The sequence below is a fragment of the Echinops telfairi genome, unplaced genomic scaffold, assembly GCF_000313985.2.
Source record: "Echinops telfairi isolate 266 unplaced genomic scaffold, ASM31398v2 ScPeMD7_443;HRSCAF=831, whole genome shotgun sequence".
In the NCBI taxonomy this organism is placed as follows: domain Eukaryota; kingdom Metazoa; phylum Chordata; class Mammalia; order Afrosoricida; family Tenrecidae; genus Echinops; species Echinops telfairi.
Window position 1 is genome coordinate 53,714,341 of NW_022104341.1, and position 6,248 is coordinate 53,720,588.

General features: G+C 42.7%; 1 pseudogene; it reads right to left on the bottom strand.

Annotated features, from left to right (window-relative positions):
- Positions 1-410: 410 nt before the first annotated feature.
- LOC101656654 lies at positions 411-4,398 on the bottom strand (annotated as a pseudogene).
- Positions 4,399-6,248: the final 1,850 nt, after the last annotated feature.

Sequence of the window (6,248 nt, forward strand, 5' to 3'; positions counted from 1 at the left end):
TTAGAAACTCAAAAAATAAATAAATAAAACGTCTGGATCAATGCTGAGTCCAGCTTCTCTCACATAGTCTCTCTCTATGCAGGAGATTTCCCTTATCTCAGGGATCACTACAGTAGTCTGTGAGGTGCTCAATACCTAACAACTTTATACATTTTGTGCAATTTTATTCGTGTTTACTTTTCTCAAACCAATTGATTAGAATATAATCCAGACATCATATCATTCAATAGTTCAGTTATATCAAGTAGCACTGTACAATCGCTACCACAATCATAATTAAAACATTTTCTTCCTTCTTGTACTCCTTGATATCAGCTTCCTGTTACCCATCCACCCCATACTTCCCCAGCTGTAGCCCACAGAAAACCTTACTCTAGTTATTGTCTCTGTAGATCCTCCTAACCTGAGTTTCATCTACCAAAAAGCATAGAAAATTACATAACAGACACAAGAACATAACCAACAATAACAAAATCCAACAGAGATAAACCCCAATTTGAAAAAAAAAAAGCATAAAATATTAAAAACTAGATCGAGCTCAAAGTGTATCAAAAGGGAGAGTAAATCACAAGATTTTAACCACACAAGTGTGATTTATCATTTTAATCTACCACAGTCATCTCTCCAATACTCTCTGTCTGATGATAGCCAGGTTATTTCTAACTGTCAGAGGGGAACCACCAGAGGCTATTCCCTGTGTAGATCTTACAAATGTATTTTGGGCTCCCATTGTCATCCATATCATTCTGAAAATCATAATTTCACAATGGAAGCCCTGATGCCATTTCCTCCTTCAAATTTGGGTTATATCATTTACAATCCTTGGATCACAGATGTTGGTGTGCGTCTTTCATGTGGGCTTAGTTGACATATCACTTAGATGACTACTCATTTGAAAACAAGCCTTTAAAATCCCAGATGCTGTTCTTTGTGATAGCCAGGCACCAACTAGTATCTTCACCACACTTTGCTGTAGCAACTATATCTTCTGCATTTCCTTCCTGAGGACACATATTGAGTAAGGCTGTGCCATAAGAATTCATTGTTCTTGGATTAAAGCTACGTGTGTCCGTCTGGGTAGACTAGTGAAACAAATTCATAGAGATGGATATTGAGAAATCATCCCAGCCAAGTCCAGATCAAGTCCATAAGTCCGATATAAGTCCATAGTCCTCTTCAGACTCATGAAACACATGCAATGACGCTGAATGCAGGACGATCACAGGCCAGTTGGTGGGAAGTCTTGTAGATCCAGTGTCATTGTGACACCCAAGGACCTTGATCCATAGGGTTTTCATTGACTAGTTTTGAAATCAATTTCTAGACCTTTCCTTCTAGTTCATCTTAGGAAACACTTTGAAACTTGTTAAACATCATAGCAGCATGCAAAGCCCCCACTGCCAGATGGGTCTGACAACACATGATGTGCGTGCATAATTTGGGTATGTCCTATGTGATTTGTGACCCTCCAACACACAACATCAGTACTATTTACATTCCCATATCTCTTAATTATAGGTTTGCACCAGGCAATAAACAATGGAATGTCAATTTCTCTTGTGCTCTCCTATGGTGGTTGTCAATTCAATTCAACAGATTTTTGGTTAAGCCCCATCTACTAGCCTTTCAATATGCTAAGCATTATAGGTGATTTTAAAAAGAAAGAAAGAGTGCCTGCTCTCAAAGAGTTTACAGTCCAATACTCAGCAAAATATTCCCAAGTAAATATAGTACAAATATGATAGTACTTGCAAGTTTCCACAAAACAGTTATTTAAAAATTATAAGTAAACACTTGGCATAGATTTTATAAACTAGGTTGTATATTCCACAATTGTGTTAAATATCATAGTATTATGAAAATTCAACAATAATCATATTATAAATGTCACCCTCAAACTTAGCCTGGGAACATACAATTATTCCAATGATGAAGTAAATATAATTAATTTGCTGAGTAATTGTTGGAATAAGGAAGAAGCCTGTGAACCATTCAGAGATTTTCAAAACCAGGGCAGCTCTCTACCTGCTTTTTTTCAGTTTTCAGAGACCTCTGCTCTTTTTATATTGTTCACTGTTATATTCTGAGGATGAATATAGTGCTTAGCACATAATAGGCCATTTATAAATGCTGAGTCTTATTTTAAAAGTAGCTACATTCTGCGATATTCTCCAACTAGTGGAGAACGTTTCTTCATTTCTCTATCAAGCCAAATAAACAACATGACTCGAAAACATAAAAAGAGCATCACTCTGAAATTTAGCCCTAGAGAGGGGCCAATGATTGAAAGCAGTTTTCTAAAGAAAAATGCACTATTCACTTCTAACTTTATGGCTACTTTTATTTTCCTAAACTAGGTTACGTAAGAAAAAGAAAAATACACTTTTACAAATTAACATCAAGTAACTCTAATATGCTTTTTTAATTCGATCATTTAAGATAATAAGCTAAATAGTTAGTGAGATAGTTAAGGTTTATTGTGCCAACCTGCCCGATAAACACATATGGGATTAATAGAAGGGCGGAGAGATAAACGGCTCAGTGAGCCTCGCCTTTCTAGTTCTCAGGTCTCTTGCTTTCTGACGGTCAGATCAGGGTGGCAAGGCTTCAGCTAGCAAGGCTCACTTCCTGTGAGACATCCCTGAGGAGAAGCCGCATGGACCTACCTGGACGCAGCCCTGGGTGCTGGAGCAGCCGTGTGGAGACCCCTGCCAGCGCTGAGATGCTTACATGTTCACTGACTCGGCTTTCCTCCTGCAGTCGGCGTCATTGCACGTGTTCTGTGAGATGGAGGAGGACTTTATAGATCGGTGTCTGGCATACCGGCTAATGCTGGATTTGAGGGCGTCAGCAGCACTGGGTTGGGATGCTTTCTGAATGTACACTTACCATTTATATAACACTCTCTCTTACATGCAAATGAGATTCTGTGGATTTGTTTGTCTAATTTACCCAGACTAATACAGTTACCTTCAGGCTTACTTTAGCTTCTTTGAATAGAAAATTCACAGAAAAAAATATCTGTGTCACTTTTTTTTTTTAACCGTGCACAAAGACTGTTCATTTCGAAAGGATTTTGCAATGAACAAAGGAATGAGCTCCAGGAGCCGGTCTGCTCTTCCCCCTCATCCTCGTCCTCATAGGAATCGATGCCCACCTCCTCTCGGGCCTCAGAGAACTCACCCTCTTCCATACCCTCGCCCACATTCCAGTGCACGAACGCCCGCTTGGCATACATCAAGTCAAACTTGTGGTCCAGGCACGCCCTGGCCTCGGCAAAGGCGGTCATGATGCTCAGCACTTGCACAGCACGCTGCACCTTGGTCAGGTCACCCCTGGGCACCACAGTGGGTGGCTGGTCGTTGATGCCAACCTTGAAGCCCATCGGGCACCAGTCCACAAACTGGATACAGTACTGCGCTTCGTCTTGATGGTGGCACTGGCGGCGTTGACATCCTGGGGCACCACGTTTCCACGATACAGCAGGCAGCAGGCCGTGCCCTTCCCATGGCAGGGCCACACTTCACCATCTGGTTGGCGAGCTTGAAGCAGGCGTTGGTGATCTCTTGCCAAGACAGGCCTTCTCGGCAGAGATGAGGTGTGCATAGGTGGCCCTGGGGAGTGGATGCGAGGGGAAGGTGCCAGGTTGATCTGGAACTTGGTCAGGTCCACATGGAGGGCTCTGTTGAAGCGCAGGGAAGCCGCGATGGAGGAGAGGATTGGGCCGAGGAGGCGTTTGAGGCTGGTGTCGGTTGGGCGCTCGAGGTTCAGGTTGCAGCGGCAGCTGTCGCTGATGGCCTCGTTGTCCCCCATGAAGGCGTAGTCGGAGGGCTCCAGGGTGGTGTGGGTGGTCAGGATGGGGTTGTAGGGCTCGACCATGGCCGCGAAGGCTAGAGGGCTGGGGAGATGGGCAACTCCAGCGTGGACTTCTTTCCATAGTCCGCCGAGGGCCGCTCCATCAGCGGCTAGGTGAAGCCCGAGCCCTGGCCGCTGCCAAAGCTGTGCCGGACCAGGCAGCCTGGAGTCCCGTGCGCTGGTCCAACAGCTTGCGGAGGCGGTCCAGCACCGGGTTGAGGATCTCCTGGCCGAAGGCAGAGTGGCCTCAGGCGTCGTTGTTTGCAGCATCCTCCTTGCCGGTGACAAGCTGCTCTGGATGGAACAGCTGGTGGTACGGGCCCTTTCGGGTCTCATCGATCACCGTGGGCGCCAGGTCCACAAACACAGCCCGGGACACGGGCTTCCCAACCCCAGTTTCACAGAAGAAGGTGGTGAAGGAGTCGTCTCTCCCACCAACGGTCTTGTCGCTGGGCATCTGCCCATCAGGCTGAATCCCGTGATCCAGGCAGTAGAGCTGCCGCAGGCGTTGCCCCTCTGGACACCACGTGGACTGAGATTCATTCACTGCATGGTGAATTCGGGTGGTACTGCTCACATGGAGTCGGGGTGACGGGTCTCGGTGAGAACTCTGTCATTTTCTGGCAAGAAATCGAGTAAAATCCAGGGAGGACTATGATCAAAAGATACGCTCTAATAAATCACTGAAAAACAACTTTCAGTGGTTAGATCCATTCTCTCACTGAGCTGTAGTTTCATTAAAATATTTTTCCAAGTCCATAAACTAATGTTAAAGACAGCAAGAATAAAAGAGAGAAACAGAAATAGAGATAGAGAGAAAACCTAGAAGTGGGTATGCTAAAGTTCTTTCATTTGATATAGTCTTATAGTGATAATTAATATTCTGTAAAATATTTTGACACCTTCTATTTATTCTAATTAAAACATCATACAGTAATATTTTTGTGTATCATTTACTAGTGCTTAAAGAATAGAATTTTAGAAAGCAATGCTGCTGCTTTTATTATATATTAATAAAGGCTAGTGTGTGCCTCAACTTTTTCCTGATCAAATATGTCTAAAACTGAATTTGAATAGGCTGTAAAGTTAGATTACTGTCTTCAGGAACATAAACATTGATTTTTTTAACACCTCATATTTACCAGTGAAATTATACAAAAGGGTGAAATATTAGCTTTCTTGGCATTCACTTGCTTCCTAACACTGTGGAACTGAAACACTTTATCATTAAATCCTCTCACATCCATTTCTTAAAGTAGTTGCAGGACTGATATATTGTACCAGAGATGGTCTGATGTGTTAGATTATTAAAAATTTAATCTCCCAGAGTTCTTTTTTACACTTATTTATAGGGTCCAGGGAACCTGGGTTAAAAGCAATTCTCTAACAATCTTACCCTTGAATGACCTCATATGCAAAACTGAATCTCACAAATTCAAGAATGTTAAATGATAATGTAACATTATCCACATTATTGGTTTTTTTTAATGATGACTTCATCTATTATGTCATGAGAAAGAGCCTTGCCAATAAGAATCAATACTGTACTGGTTCACGTTTTCTCATTTGCATCTGACACCAGCCATCCCACAGCACTCTCTTTACCTGGATTGATCATATGCGGCGATGGCGGCCACAAAACACGTGGAAGCATCATGTCTGTGATAAACATTTTAATAGAAAAATATTTTTAATAGAACAGAGAGGACATAAATTAGAAAAATATAAATGAAGAAATGCAAAGGTTGAAAGGAGCCCAGCATGAACTTTACTGCCTCAAGGGGAATGCTTATGTCTCAAAGGAGGCTCACTTACGCTTCCTCAAAGCTATTGCTCATTCTCACCCATCAGCAAACTTAATGACATCATTTGTGGACTCAGCTATTGGCATTCGTCTAGATAGACTGCTGTTGGTTACTCCTTTTATTCAGGTCTGGCTGTAGACAAGCATCACAACAGATTTTAGAGCAGAACTACTCTGCAGGTAGACCCTGCTTGGGATACTTTAGCACTGCACCACTACTTCTACTCTGCAAGTACTTTGGCCCTATACTGTTCCCTCTTCTCTGTGAATCGGGCTCTGCTGACACCACCATCCCATTTTTCCCAATTGTTAACTACTTGGGTTAGTACAGGTTGGCTAGAGAAACAAAGTCATAGACACTCATCTGTGTGTAAAAAAGAGTTTTATATCAAAGAGTAATTGTATATTAAAGAATTCATCCCAGCCTAGTCCAGATCAAGTCCATAAGTCTGATATTAGCCCATATGTCTGATACTCATCCGTAAATTACTCTTTGGCTCACACAGCACATGCAATGATGCCAACTGCAGGAAGATCACAGGCCAATGGGTGGAAAGTCTTGTGGATCCAGTGGCAGTGAAAGCAAACC